At 43.5% G+C, this 15,782-nt stretch overlaps 2 protein-coding genes across 2 annotated transcripts in view; one reads left to right on the forward strand and one right to left on the reverse strand.

The window, feature by feature from the left end:
• LOC134543077 (autophagy-related protein 16-1-like) overlaps positions 1–15,782 on the reverse strand; it is a 271,142-nt gene that overhangs the window by 236,274 nt on the left and 19,086 nt on the right. The gene's annotated exons all lie outside the window — the stretch shown is intronic.
• The window catches only part of LOC134543273 (uncharacterized), a 116,972-nt gene that overhangs the window by 61,674 nt on the left and 39,516 nt on the right, over positions 1–15,782 (forward strand). The gene's annotated exons all lie outside the window — the stretch shown is intronic.

The following is a 15,782-nucleotide window of genomic DNA, read 5'->3' on the forward strand; positions in this document are numbered from 1 at the left end:
TCAAAGGCGCCTTGCGCTTAGAGGCGATACCGCGCTGGAAGCATCAGATCGTCCTGCCCCATTAACACAAATACACCCCTAACCAGGCGGGACCTTTAAGGTCGATAACTGTTCACATCCTTTGGCGGGTCACGCGTGGTTGGGTAACCCCTTTCTGGTCAGACTGGCTTAGAAACATCAATGGCGATGCAGTCCAATCATAAACTTAAAGCAGATCAACATAATTGTGTTTCAATTATACTTTGCTGCCAATTAATCTGCGAGATAATCGTGGCTCTAGCGATAGGGTTTAAAGTCGCACTTAAAGAAGGCTTAAAAGATTTTCATGTCCAATAACTTCGTTCTAAATGAAAACTTACAATAAAAAACAATTCATTACAGAGTAAATTTTTTTTGCAATGTGAAAGCAAAGGAATGAAAAAAACGAGGTAACAACTGCATTTAGATAAAATTACACAATTTTTTCAGTAAAAACTATGAAGTAAATTTACGAACCAACTAGGAAGACAGTAAATATATTTACTTAGCTACACGTAGAAAATTCTGTGGTCCCTTTTGAGTCCTTACATATGATTAAGAGTGCTATATTCCTCAGTGTTATATCAATACATCAATACAAATTAATAAAATTGAAGTGGCTCTGTGAATATCCAATTATCACGTATTAAGTATTAGCTATTGTTTCTGTCTGCAAATCAGATACCCAAATCAAATACAACGTTAAATTTTTGTTGTTGTTCTGTGTCAAATTATATACCTCAAAAACAGCTGAAGTTATTGATTTGAAATTCAAACAAGTTTTAGATATCAACACCAGGATTAGTAAGTCTTCAGGTTATTGTGGTGACAGTTATAAAATAAAATACCAGTTATTATTAATAATTTTTGTTAAGGAAAAAATACTGATTAATTAGCAAGTTTGATAAATAAATCCGATGCAATAACTTGAGTCATGTGGACTTCTTTTTTTTAAATTGGTTCAATGCTGTCGTAAACTTTGGGAGTAAGTAGGATAATAATTCAGGTATGCGCAGCATGTTTTCAAGTTAGCGATTCCGCTAAATTGTTTGCGCTTATTCCTGAATGTAGAACCAAAATACACGGTTCACAGCGAAGTTTATTGCAACTTAAATTAACTGTACATATCAAAGTAAACAACGCATGTTCGTTTTTTTTTCCCTATGTAAATCACATGTGTGCAATTTTTCTGTCTATGCGAACGTAGTCGATTATTCAGCTCCACCACAGCCTTGAACTTTAAGATAAACGAGGCAAGCCATCGTGCCAGTCCTCCCCCCCCCCTCCCCCCCCCCCGGCCACTCGACCTGCCCGTAGCAAATGAAAGACTGCCGAAATTACTACCCCAGGTCAGTGATCTAATCCGTGACACACGAGGGAACAACGGCTCCAATGGTCCCGAACTGATCACTACCGACTTTTGCGTTCGCCGACCCTTCCTCCTCCTCCGAGGAGGCCATTATCCGGACGAAGAAGTGCTTGGGAAACCACGAACGAACGCAGGAGGTAATGCAGCGTCCGCGCCCCGGCGCAAGCCTTCCCCGTGCAGAAGTCGTGAGGCAGGGCAGCTCGCGGATCAAGTCGGATGTGAATTGGGTTCGCTCCGTACGTGCGTGTAACGACTGGAAGCGGATACAGGTACTTGGCAGACGTTGCCCAGACGTTTATGCCTGGGAAGAATAGCAGACGACCTTCAGTCGCCCCGCAGACTTTCCTCGGTCAATACACTGCCGCTTCTTCACGGCGAAAAAATAATTCACACAGAAGGTAGTAATACAAGCAGTAAACAGAAAAAAAAACCCACGTGATTGTACAGCGTACCGCAGAAACACAAAATCAGAAAACAAAGATGGTAAGATAAGCCTAGGTAAAAAATTCTAACGATATTCAACAGGAAAAAAATAAAAGATTTCAAAACGGCAGCTATCCATCACGGAAAAAAAAATACAACTTCCCCTAAGTATAATAACGATAGGTAGATCGCAAGTGTTCCGAGGACGCATAGTTTCCGAAGGTCTCTTATAGCTTCAACCGTTCAAGTGAATAGTGCGGACGATGCAGTAACTTTAACTTTAAAATTAAACAAAAAAAAACTTGTTTCTTCTAGTCCTGGGGTTAGTACACTCAAACTACCAAATGCGAGAACTGTGGTTTACTTGCGATGGCATGTTGCCCAAACTCCAATTGCTGAGATTGAGACCTAGTTTTGCGAAGTAGTTTTGGGCCGATCCGCTAGATAGTAGCTTTCATAATATATTACTAACATAGCTCTATTGATTGTGAAAAGTAATGCATAAACTATTAACAGGCAAACAAACCGGTTAAGAATTTATTCACTTCTGTGGCGTAGCATACCAAAAAGATCTCAACTCATGCTAATTTATATAGAACTTTTTTTTTTTTTAATGACCAAACAATATTAAGTGTTTCTCGCACAGTGGAAATATCGGTTACCAAGCAATTAGCCAAGTAGTTAAATTAACATGATGAACCTCACACTTTGGATTTGAACCTCCCGTCCGAGTTTTCTTGCTAGTAGTTATGGGCCCAACCAACAGATAGCGTCACACGTCGCGCAAAAACATGGGTTTCAGTTTCCACTGTAAGAGTAGCACTTCTATGTCTTCCCTTCTTGCTCTATGATATCGCCGTCCGGCCGTTATTTTACTGACGCACGAGACTTTTACGCCTCATAGACGTAGGGGGCAGATAGAGACTGTGTATGTGTGTATGTATGTATGTGTGAGCGTGCGAGGAGGATTAGGCCATGGCCTTGGGCAAACAACAACACTAGGGTGACATCGGGCTTTGAATATATACATATATACTGTATAGAAGTCGCGAGTGGATAGGATTTACTGTACGTTTTTCAGAAGCGTATGATGAGCAGCTTGGGAACTTCACCGCTGCAGTGCGCTGCCGTAACGCCCTGTATCGTCTTAGTTGTTATTTACACGTTAGAGCGCAGCACTGTCACCCGCTGTCACTCCCCGCACCCCCCCACCGATCATTCACTGCAGCTCAAGGTCGTTCAACGAGAGGGGGAAGGGGTGTTTGAAGAGTTCGACACTTGTCCGCTAGGGACCACCACAAGTCGATGCCCTAGAGATGGTGGCGATTGCGGCGGTGAATTAACCAACTACCTCAAAACCGTATTAGAAATTTTAACCTGGGCTGGCGACTTCTATACAGTATATATATATTCGAAGCATCGGGCGAGCTTGTATATACGAAGTCTAGGACGGCAAGGCAGGAGTGGGAACCTGCCTGGTCGCAGAAGGGAAGACATCCCAAACGAAAGCGACGCGCGACCCGCGGCGGAGTGGAAGGCCGTGTACGGAAGTGGTCGCGCCTAGGACGCCGCGCCGCGCCGGCTAACGGACGCCAGTCGACGCCAGTCGACTCACTCCGTCGAAGAAGTGCTCCGTGCTCCGGCAGGAAGCTAACGGACCCCCCCCCCCCTTCCTTCTCCTTCTCCCCCTGACCCAGCGACGCCCTGCCGTGCCGCAGGGTCTGCGACGTCCTAATGAGCGTGCGCGCCGGCGCATGAAATAAATCCCTCCCCCCGGGCCGACAACTCGCTAGGCTTCCATTGACGACGCAATGTGTGATGCGCCCGCGGCTGCTGTGACGTCACCGCGGTGTTTACTACTTCCACCCCTCCCCATGCGCTTGCTGCAGGCTTGGAACCACGAAGCAGAGAGTAAATAGATTCAAACCACACGTCGCTTAAGATTAACAAGCGCGCGCTCTAACGCTGTTACCGGGTCCGTTGACATATTGCAAGGAGAATATAATCATTTTAATGTCTGTTCATTTTAAAACTTGAGATTACTTTTTACTATGACTTTGAGTTTACCAAATGTATTTTCCGGGGTAGTTCCACTATCATTAAGTTTAATTTGGCACGTGAATACGTTTAATATGAACCCTGATGTTTACGAAAGTGACTATATACGGGTTTATGTTGTTACACGAGGGTCTACCATATTTGTGTCACATTTCCTTTTAATCGACTTCCGTTCCATTTTCACGAAATTACTCCTACCAAATGCCGTATACCGAGAGCTAAGAAGTTTACACATAAAAATAAAAGTTAAATCCGCAAGAAATCACTTTTACTCCTTCCACGTGAATGTTTATCTTACTCACAACTGAACGCAGAATTCGGGAAGCCGAAATGCAGAGTAGTTCGGACGAACGAACAACTCTTAGTTCGAGCTGAATTATTCATTTAAAAAAAAAAATGGTTGTCTGTAAAGTCGGTTTACGGACGATATTTTAACGTGACAACGTCATAACAAAACATTGATGAAGGGATTGCATACTTTTATGAATAAAATTGAATCATTTTTATTGAATTATCACTATTTTGTATGGCTACAAAGAAGGAGTGAAATGAAATCTACAATTTAATTGATGAATTTACTTTTATTTGCATTCATTAATTCAAATATGTTTATTACTTTAATGAATAGATTATTTTAACTATAACTTTTATACATGTTTGCTATTTAAATTCTTCCGATCTGTGTTATTCTGTTAAGGAAAGGACGATGATAGGAAAAGTAGGAAAGAATGGGAGTGTTTCAAGTTTAATGTGCCTCGAAAAAGTCAAATCGATGGTTGTTCCAATCGAGTGGAAGAGAGATAGATGCAGCGCAAGCGTACAATGAGCGTAACGGTACAATGAGCGTAACGGGACAATGTGCGTAACGGGACAATGAGTCATCCTTTTTCGTGCGTGCAGCCGGCGTTCATCGATTTATTAGACGTCACGTCAAAAGGCCGTAAATTAACTGCAATTTCTAACAGTGTGCGCCGCTGTAAAAAAAAATACATTTTTGTTGAAAATAAAAATAAATAAATACGTTGCGATCTAAGCACAAGGCAACAAGCAGACAGCTCTCGTGTCAGAGTGGGGTCGGACGCAGTCGGCAGGCTGTGGTAGCGGTCAGCAGTCACCTGGTGCGGATCGTTGCCCGCGAGCTGGTCCACGGGAGTAGATGAGGAGGGGGGAAGGGGGGGAATCAAACGAGGCAGGATGACGGGCGGGGCGGGGCGGAGCGGAGAGGCCAGATTACACGGCGGCCGCGGAGGGCAACGAACAGCTGCCAGGAGAGGCGGCTGGAAGACCGGCCATCAGGGTCGTTGCGACACGCGCCTAATGGGCCGCCCAAGGGGTCTGGCCCTGGACAGGGGACTACGAAGCTGTCTGAACCGGTGAAGGGGGGGGGGGGAAGTTAATATGGCACGAACGGTGTGTCGGGGATTATTTACAGCGGCGCACACTGTTCGAAATTGCAGTGAATATGCGGGCTTCTTATTGAAGAATTCAACTCAAACTACGATTTGTTCGTCCGTTCGAAATACCCTGGATTCCGGCTTCCGAATTCTGCGTTCAGTTACAAGCAAGGTAAACATTCACGTGGAAGTAATAACTGTGTTTTGTTGATTTACCAGCAGATATTCTGCGTGGTTACGATCCACGATTTTTCAATTTGGAGAAATCCAGAGGAGGGAAGATTATTATTATTATACGGATGGTTAATTTAGTTCGTAGATTTTATTTTTAAAATTTTTAACTTAACTATTGGGGCGATTTCTTCCTCGGCTGATTCACAGTTATGCTACGCAATGCGGAGTATATAACCGGAAGTAGTGGTTATCTGCTGCTCCACCGGATCCGGCCGTGGTTCCGCGGATTGCCTGAACCTGAGCGCTCCACGCCCACGCATCCAGCGCCCAGTGTAAAAGGCGCCAATTACACCCGGGGTCATCTATCCGGCCATCGGCCACTCCGCGGAGGGAACACGCCGTTACACACGAGGGGAGGCGCACGCAAATGGGTCCACGTCACCACCGCCCGCACAAACGGCATCGGCACTTCTGGCTGGGGTGAGGGAGGGGAGGGGGGGGGGGGTGGCGCATCACCATTCCGGGCGAGGTGATTAAAAAAAAACAACCGTGCCGGAAGATCCAGCTCCGATCGCCCACCCGTAATCGCCAGGGTGTGGCAACACTGCTGTTCCCCCTGTGACGTCCAAATTGCAGGGCGCCGAAACACGCAAACAGCGTGTCCCAAATCCGCTCCCCCCCCCCCATTTTCTTTTCTTCCCAACACCAAAAACTGTTGTTCCACGTCACCCGTTACCCGTTATTTTTAAACTCAAATTCAGTCGTGAGATATCGCCCTACCAAACTTCATTGGAACAGCTGCAATACATTTGTTTGCAAAGACATTCTTTGCTATTTTTCAGAGCCTAATCTCTGCCGTAATTTCTTTGTGATAACTACATACATGCGCCTCTTCAAGGGCGACAAGGCGCAAACAGAACGCTTGGTGCAATTGTACACAGATGGTGGATGCAGATAGCTAAAGTATTTTTTTCGCGAACAGATATACAGACCAGCCGTGTGTTAACTTTGCAAAACTGTCTGTTTCGTGGTTTCCTGGGTTTATAACAGGCACATTTCTACTGTCAGCAACCGACCTTAAGATGCTATTCCGCTACGGTTGGCAGCAGCGGCGGACAGTTACCCACTACGTATGAACTGCTGGGCAGTGTCGTGACGTCACAACAGCCGGCCGACAACTCCCGCGGACTGAATGCTCGGAGACTCTGGAAGACGGCCAGCCGTCACGGTTCAACTACTTTACGCAAAGAGAACATAGTTTCCAGTTCTTTTGACATTATTGTTTTTAAAAATATGTTAGACAAAGTAACAGTTTCACTTCGGCATGTGCTGACGAAGGAAGAAGTAGGTGATGATATTAGATTAAAATATGTAACTGACTAGTTGGACATTATTTAAGACATCCATTGACCTATAGCTCAAAATATGTATATGCATTTTGTTATACACGTTCTTTCAATGGTTCTTTCAATTTATTAAATATGTTATCTTGGATATACACCATTGCTGGTTACCTCAATAACGGACAAAAAAAGATGAATATACAAAAACAATGACCATGCAAACACATAGAAAACAAGCTAAAATCAGCCGAAATTGAAAAAATTAAAAACATAAACAGCACAGATAATTCTGTAGAAGGAGTAAGTCAAACAATTATAACAGCAAGGACGGACATAGTGGGCTAACAACGACGAGACAGTAGCTACAAGGACAGTAAATAAAGTCCAAAACAGACCTTGGAAAATACAGCGACAATCATACGAACCCAACGATGATAATACACAGAAAAGAAAAGGACAACACAGACACGCACACGCGAATACAGCAGGCTTCCTAAGACAACAGTTGCAACATTCAGGGAACTGAGATCTGTTCCCGCCCTCAGGCACTTTCACTTTTTTGTGTGTATCTTCATACCTGTCAATACATGCACCACATTGGGATAGTTACAGTATATAGGAAAACATGTATTTGTGCCTTCAATTAAAATAGTTCAACCCACATATTTATCCAGTTTTGTAGCCAAATATCAAAGGAATGTTCTCCTATTCTATTGAGCTATTCCACGCAGTAGTCTGGCTTTCATTACAGTAAATGCCCCAACTGTCAAAATGTGCACCCTTCTCCACTAGTATTTTTCCTTATTAGACTGTCATTTTGTTGCTAGTGTTTGTTGAATACAACATTAATGGTAATCAGTTTTCTATTGATTATACGTTTGATGTTCAACGCTGAGATTATAATTATAATATAAATTGTTAGAAAATACTTGTGTGTGATAATATCATTTCATTAATCTCACAAGTGTAAGTATCACCACACAATTTGACATCCCAAGTGGGATATTGCGATGCATTATTTTAATTTCAAATGAGATTAAGATTAAAAAGTTTTAAGTAGCTCAGCCCAATTAAAATTTTGATAGCGGGACATGATTTAAAAGTTATTTGACGTTATCTGCTCAAAGATATTTGACGGAGAAAACTGGGAAAATTGGAAGCCACGTATCATTCAATATTACCCTTCCAACTCTACTGTCAAATGCAGTTGGAGATAAAAATTTGAAAGTATGATAGGGCCTAAACAAACAAAGATAAGTACAAAGAAAATCGCCCATACTTAAAAGATATTTGAAGAATCACAAATTGGTCCATCACAAATTATACGTCCATTCACCTAACCAGCACTCTAGGTAATAATGATAAATAAGTATACGGTGAAGGTCACGTGGAGTAAGTTACACGGGAAAGAAAAGAAGGGGGGGGGGGAAAGAAAAATCACCGGGAGCAATTTTCTCACTCGTTCTGGTGAGGGCGCAACATCCCCACTTTTTTTTTGCGAGGGCGCAATTTTCCCGGGCGCAATTTTCATGCATACGAATACAGTTCTTCTTCCATTTGTGCTTGCATCAGTTATTCCAAAAGCAGCGTACGGCAGCTGTTCCTCTCCGCAGGGCAAACACAAGCGCATGCGGGGTAACGGAGCACCATTCCGTGTTTTTCTGGTCACTGCGTTCATGCAGTTAAGGAGCCTGGCTTCAGTCATTGCCATACAGCTGGGCTACAGCGGCGCAGTGTGACACACAAGCCAAGGAGAAATTCCAGCTGAATGAAAGAAATTCAGTCGGCGAAATAATAAGTAGATTCACGTGATTACAATGATTCGATTAACACCTGGCGACCAACGAGATGATGTCGTGGGGTTTCTGGAAAAAAATTGGTAATCAACAAAAAAAAAAGAGGTGTTAACAATAAGACAAAATAGTACTTAACAATTTCGTTAGTGTCTAAAACAGCCATAAGAGTGTTTTTCGCTGTAAGATTAAAAAAGTTTCTGAATGTTTGCTTAATTTATCAAGATTATCCTTGTTGATTACTGTTCAGAGCAAGTATAAACTAATCGCTCGTAAATTTACGAAGTTCTCTGGATAATTTGTAACCAGCATTATTGGTAAATTTACGGTGACAATTTGTAAGAGTACATCAAGGCCGTGAGAGACGGTGAGAGGTGGTAGGTATAGGAGGTATAGGAGCACGGGGGGCATTGAGGGGAATGAATGGACCACGGCGACGTCCGCCAAGTTTCCCCACTCGAGAGGACACCCGGACGCGGAGCAGCAGTGTGATCCTGAACAGGAGCGTGTGATCCTGCCACTCCGACAAGCGAGGTCCGCGCGCACGAGGCGAGGCACGGCCATCACACGCGGACGGAACCGGAAGCCGCCCGGCTCGCGAGAGTGCGTGGCTGATTTGGGGGGGGGGAGGGGGGGCATTAAAACTGTACCGCGCCGAAAATAGCGGAGTTCCGCGGACCGAAGCACCGCGATGAGGGGTTGCCGCGTCGTGGGGCGTGCCTCGGAGGAGGAGGAGGGCCGGCTGGTGGGGGGAGTCGCAGTTCGACGGTCCGCGGACATGCGCTCTGGGTTCCCTGGCCTTCGGTCGGCTTGCGATGCGCCAGCACAACCGTTACAATCACCCCATATGTAAACATACATGCATCTAGTTTTCGACATTAGCCATTACTGGTTTAACCCGTATGTTATAGGTGACACAGAAAGAATGTACAACGAAAAAAAAAAAAAAAAAAAAAGGAATACTAACACACACAGAAAAAAATTTAACATTTTACATCGGTTGAGTTGGTCTTGTTTTCTGTGTGTTTGTGATGTTTTAAATCGATCTTCCACATTTCTAGAATCATTGAAAGAATTAGTTAGAGGTACTTTATTGATTACGAAATGGTACTCAGACACACGGTTGTAGAAGTAATTTTTGAATGTAAAGCGGTTGTTGTTCAGAAAAACAAGTACTAGGTAGCAAAAATCCGTTCGACGTTGGCATCACAAATTGTTTTCCTACTGCGCTGCCTGAACGCGCGATCTATTTGACTATTATGCCATGCTTCGGATCAACACGAGTGCTGACACAGCAAAAAAACCTGGAGTCATTTAATCGTGAATAAAAAATAATAAAACTATAAAACCGTTTACAGGGTTTCCATATAAATCTGCAGAAATATTTTCCTGACTTTTCCATGACCAAAATTACAAATTTCCCTGACCAATTAACAATTTACTTATTTTGCAATTTTTTCTGAAAGAATCCACCATCCATATACTGTACTAGTTCAAGCAGAACCTTGCATACATCATTTTACAGTCTGGGCGATGACAAACTGAAGCATGACTTTTTCCCCTCAAATTACCATGACTTTTCCAGGTTTTAAAGTAAGTTCCCTGACTTCCCGTGACCAATGGCAACTTCCCCGACATCCTGATTCAGGTACAGGCTTGGAAGAACGGTACAATCAGCATTTTTCATGTTCTCTTTTTGCACAGTCCGCACCACGCCGCGCACAAATAAAAAAAAACCTAAACATACATTACATTCTTCATGGTGAAATATTACTGCATCCTACCCCACACAATTTTCTCCGGATCTAATAAGCCCGGTCATGCATTTTACGTGTTCACTGCACGGAACATACGCCAAACTAAGTGGAATGGATCTGTAGGGTGAAATATTTCCACGTTTTTTTTTTTTTTTTTCCTTCGTGTCCATATGGGTGTAAGATGGAATGAGCGCCCGGTTTGGAAAAGCCTGTTTCATCACGGGCGCACGTATCTTCCCAGCGGATAAATTACACGCCTAAATAAAGGCAAGTGTGAAGGCCGTAGATCATCTCTCGACGCGATTAAAACGATACGCGGAAGCAAACGAGGGGCGTCTCCGACGGAACCCGTTCAGAGACGGGATAATTACGCGCGTGAGCAACGGCCGGCCGATAGCAGCGCGCCGTCTGACACGTGGCGGGCGTGAAACAATCGGCGAGGCCTGTTGCCGAAACCATTCTCAAACTCATCACGCGAGATCGAGACACGGCGCGCGTCACGCAGATTTAATTCGCAGTATCAACAACTTCGCCTGCCAACCATGCCGACCCGCAACACAGCCGCGCTTGGAGGGCGGTCGATGCTGGATCACGCAGGGGATGTCCACGGCTAAGATACAGCCCGGCAGATCACAGAGGCCTTTAATAACAGGCGTCCGACATGTAAATACGCATTATTAATAGATACCGTCACGGCTAACAACCTCTAAGTTATAGCTGCAATTACAGGGCAAACAGTCCATATACAGCGACTAGCGTTAACCAACAATAACTTCAAATGGAATGACCCCGAATCCAATTATAAACTACCACGATACTAACAGGTAAATAAGCACCCATCAACAAAGCCGAGTAATGAGACTACGATGTATCACGGCAAACTCCTAGCAGTGCTTCAATTGCTTCTACCGTTCTATCTTATCGAAACACAATGCAGGCACGAGTCTCTAGCATCGCGCGTTTAGAATACCTGATCTGTGAAATTGTGCGTATCCGTATTTAACGCCCTCACTGTCGACGATGAAAAAAAATGTTAAAATACAATAAGTAGTTATTTCCCCATAAAACTATTGCGTATCTCCTATATTTGTTTAGCATATACTTGGATAGGTCAATAACTAAGCCTACTTTACGTGTCAATTAACCAGGGGTGCCCACAAGGGGGGGGGGGTAACGACGCAGACTGCGTCATTAAAATTTCCGGGGGGGGGGGGGAGGTGGTTAAAAGAAATGTGAAAATACGTTTCTGGTGCTTTGATAATTGAAAGGGATCTTGTAAATCAAATTGGCAACCCTGCACTTTTCTCAACAAAAGCAGTTTGACATCTGTCGGTTCAGGATGGAAATATTACCTGATATGACCAAAATTATTATTAGAAAATCAGTTGTAATTAATGCAAAATGTGATAAAATATAATACTAAACAAGTATAATATTATAAAATAATTGAGTAAATCATTGAGAAAATGGCATAACAAATTTGGGGGGGGGGGGGGTAACATTAGGTTAGGGGGGGTGAGTCATAGTGTTTGGGGGGGGGGGGGGGTGGGCACCTCTGAATTAACATTACCAAACACATTTTTACAGCTGATTAGTGTCTGTTAAACAGGTGTCATTTCCACTTCCAAATATCAACAACAATTATAACAATATTGGCGACAAAATAACCATAATATACACGGAATTCACGCCATAGTTCTTTAACTATTGAACAACTCAATTTAATATTCAACTTATATATAAACGAAATACCACTCACTGACTTATCACCAAGTCTCTGGAACGATAAGACATACTAACTTGATATTTGGCAGGTATGTTCCTTATGATCACTGAACATCCACTAAGAATTGATTTTTCAGAAATCAACTACCAAGAAGGCGAACGGGGTTAGATTAAGGAATTATCAAAATTCTATTCAAATTATCTATATATATACATATAAATTGGTTGTTGGTATGTATGTATATATGTGTGTATGTATGTATTTATGTATGCATGTATGTATGACGTCGATAAACTCAGAAAACCGTTTGACCGATCGCTATGAAAGTTTGCTCATCGAAGTGTTTTTTCACGGAGATTTTCATGCTATCAATTGTTTTGTAACTCGCCGCTAGATGGCGCTGCAGCACATCAACTTCTATACCGTTCAACGATCGCCATGAAAATTGGTATACATATATATTTGAACACGGAGAATATTTTCGCAATATCCATTTTGTTATAACTCTTCACAAGATGGCGCTGCAGTGCATCAACTTCGGAGCCGTTCAACCGATCCATGAGTAAACAGAAACCCATACATAGACAAACAAACAGCAATTATGTGTCGTTTTTCTATGTCCACCACACTGTCATATAGCGCTATCACCCTATATTCAGCCCTGGCAACGCCGTGTTGTGCAGCTACGAATAACTATTATTCTTTTATTTGTAGGCAAATGAAATTTATATCACACGTCACTAAACTTACTTTGGACGTCTTATCTGTCAATTACCATTAAATATGTTTGTATCACACGTTACTGAACTATATTTCGACGTCTTATATGTCAATTATGTATGCAATGTATATTTTGCTATAACTCAAGGAACACGTAGCAAAAAAAAAATAAAAAAAAAATACTGATTGTGACTGTGATTAGTAATTGGCAAGTTTAATAATAACAAATAGTAATTGTGATTTTGATTAGTAATTGGGAATCAAGTATAAAATGTTAGTGCTACATGAATAAGCATTATTATTTTAATTGGAGGCAAATTACATTTGTATCACACGCGATTGGACCTTCTTTGGACGTCTTATCCGTCAGTAAACGTTGAATACTAGTAATTAACGCACACAGGCAGGACAGGGTCTGGTATGTAAGTGCGAGCAGGGGTCGGCCAGCACAATGCCACACGTGTCGAGGGAAGACGAAGAGCTCGGGCACGGCGAGGCACGGCGAGGCACGGCGAGGCACGGCGAGGCACGGCGAGGCACGCAGGCGGTAGTCGCGCGCCCGCACGCCGCGCCGACGGACGTGAGCTGGCGAGCCGGCCAATGGGCGTCGTGGGAACGAACCGACACGCGCGCGAGCGAACCGGCTCCGAAGGGACAGACTCAAAAAAGACTCCTCACGAGACGCCCGTGGCCACAAACAGGATCGTCAGCGGCACTCTTCACGACTGACGCAGCTGGGGTGGCAAAGCACACTTGAGGCATACATACGCGAACTTTTTATTTATGATAAGACTTACAGTGCTTTTCAAACACCAACTGACGACCGTGAGCCGGTTATGAACAAGTTAAAAAATCTTGTTGAGTTTAACATGGCGTGAAAAGAATCCGCGACACAGGTTGGGGCAAGGTAATTTCGTAGTTTCCATTTTTCAGCAGACTAAAATTCACACATGTTTTACCTCCAGGTTGTTTCTGCGACGTGGAGAGGCCTCTGAACCAGTTAGAAACCCTCAAAGTATCGGATATGCAACCGAGCCGAGACATCTTTCACGTGAGCTGCAAGTGAATTCGTGAAATCTGCGCACGGTCACGCAAAGTAGATGTCATTGAACTCTCGAATTCTCCAGTCCCCACACACCGGTTAAAACATTTCGCGCCGCTTGGACGTGCGGAGTTTGATTGCGGTGAGCGTTCGCAGGGCCGCCGAGAGAAACCAAGAGTCCGTGGGCCAGTAATGTTGTCGGGACCCCTCCCAATTATTTAACGTACAACATTTTCAAATCTCAACTAAAGACTGTAAAGCTTTATGTGGCTATAACTTTAAACGTGATCTGTGCGTATGGCATTATTCGAGAGGTTTCCTACGAATTAATTTGACAACATTCTTGTAATTTTCGTCCCATAAGGGTAAAAACTTAGCGTTAAAAAAATCTCGAAATTCAACCCCCCCCCCCTTTTTTTTCTTGTCGGCCCAGAAGGTTAGACTTGAAAACGGAACAGCGTGTTGCGGTGCGGAAGACGGGAAGACGGGAAGACGAGAGCGCGCACGTGACCAGCGGCGCACGGGAATGACCGCCGGTGGCCGCAGGAAGCCGGCGCGCTCCGCCGAGCAGAACTGCCAACACAACAGACTGCGCGGCTGGCCGGCACGAGTGGCACGCACTGCGCATGCGCGAACAGTCGTGTGCAGCTCCCACCCCCTCCCCTCCCATCTTACAGTTTCCCCACTCTAATTAAGCAATTTGTTTTTCTACGAAATACTCGTTACACGCGAAGAGACTCCGCCAACATTAGCGGTTAGCAACTGAGTCTAAAATTATAAGTCCTAGCTACCATCAAACAATTGAATTGGTACAGAAACGTACGGTACGTAGATGAAGCTAATTTTAAAGCACACAATTATTTTTTTAACCTTCACTAACGACATAATTCTAATTTGGTAGGTAAATGCAAATGTATATATATATATATATATATATATATATATATATATATATTATTCACTTACAGTTACACACCCTGGCAGAAATTACAGTGTGTTCACAATCACTTACAAAACCCTCATATACTTACGTTTATTTAAAACTAACTGTGCCTGGGACTTCGTTCGCGAGAGGACAAAATAATTAAAACATGTCATTTAAACAGTTAGGTACTGTTCATTAATATGTACCATAATGTTAAAAGTTACATTAAAGCTTCCCTGTAAACTACATTTTCCGCTTAACGTTCAGGAGCAAGCACAAACAATATAGGGAGGTTATAACTCCGCATTGTAATGCTTAACAGTAAATACATTTTGTGATAGAAATATCATTATATTTTCGGAACCGTTCGAGTTTTAAATATCACAACCTGAGTTTATTTTAAAACTTGTCTCAAATTCAAGTCAATACAATCGGTTTTTTTTTTTTTTAGTTAAATCATTTAGTAAATGCACGAAACATTTTTTTAACATAAATTTAGTTTGGATATCTAATTTTCTAACAGGGGGAAAAAAATGAAATATGTAGTTATTTGAACATCACAGACACTTCGATTGAATTTATCTGCCTTGACTGATTCGGTTTGCCAGTCTGCCGGCCACCAGCGAAAGCGCTCATCACGGACCAACGTCACGCCTCCCTCCCCTCCCCCCAACGCACTCCCGCACGCACACGTGTGCACATGCGAGCTGCTCCCGTGCACACTTTGACATTCCGAGCACCCGCGCGGACAACGCTCTCTGTCGCCGCGGCGTCTGTGACGTCAGGGCGCTGGCAGCGCTACAAATAACCCCCACTCCCCCTCCCTCCAGGAGTCCGCGCACGCACTTCACGTGGACTGCATCTGGTGTCGCTATAGCACTCGTCCTCAACTATCACTGTTAGTGTCTTTTGAGTTCGGTGCATCAGCACACGCTGTGTTCTGGTGTGTTAACATCTTAGCTCTCCGCATACGGCATTCGGTAGGAGTAATTTCGTGAATGGAACGGAAGTAGAACGGAACGGAAATGTGTAACCACGCA

Source organism: Bacillus rossius (assembly GCF_032445375.1).
Source record: "Bacillus rossius redtenbacheri isolate Brsri chromosome 9 unlocalized genomic scaffold, Brsri_v3 Brsri_v3_scf9_2, whole genome shotgun sequence".
Lineage (NCBI taxonomy): Eukaryota > Metazoa > Arthropoda > Insecta > Phasmatodea > Bacillidae > Bacillus > Bacillus rossius.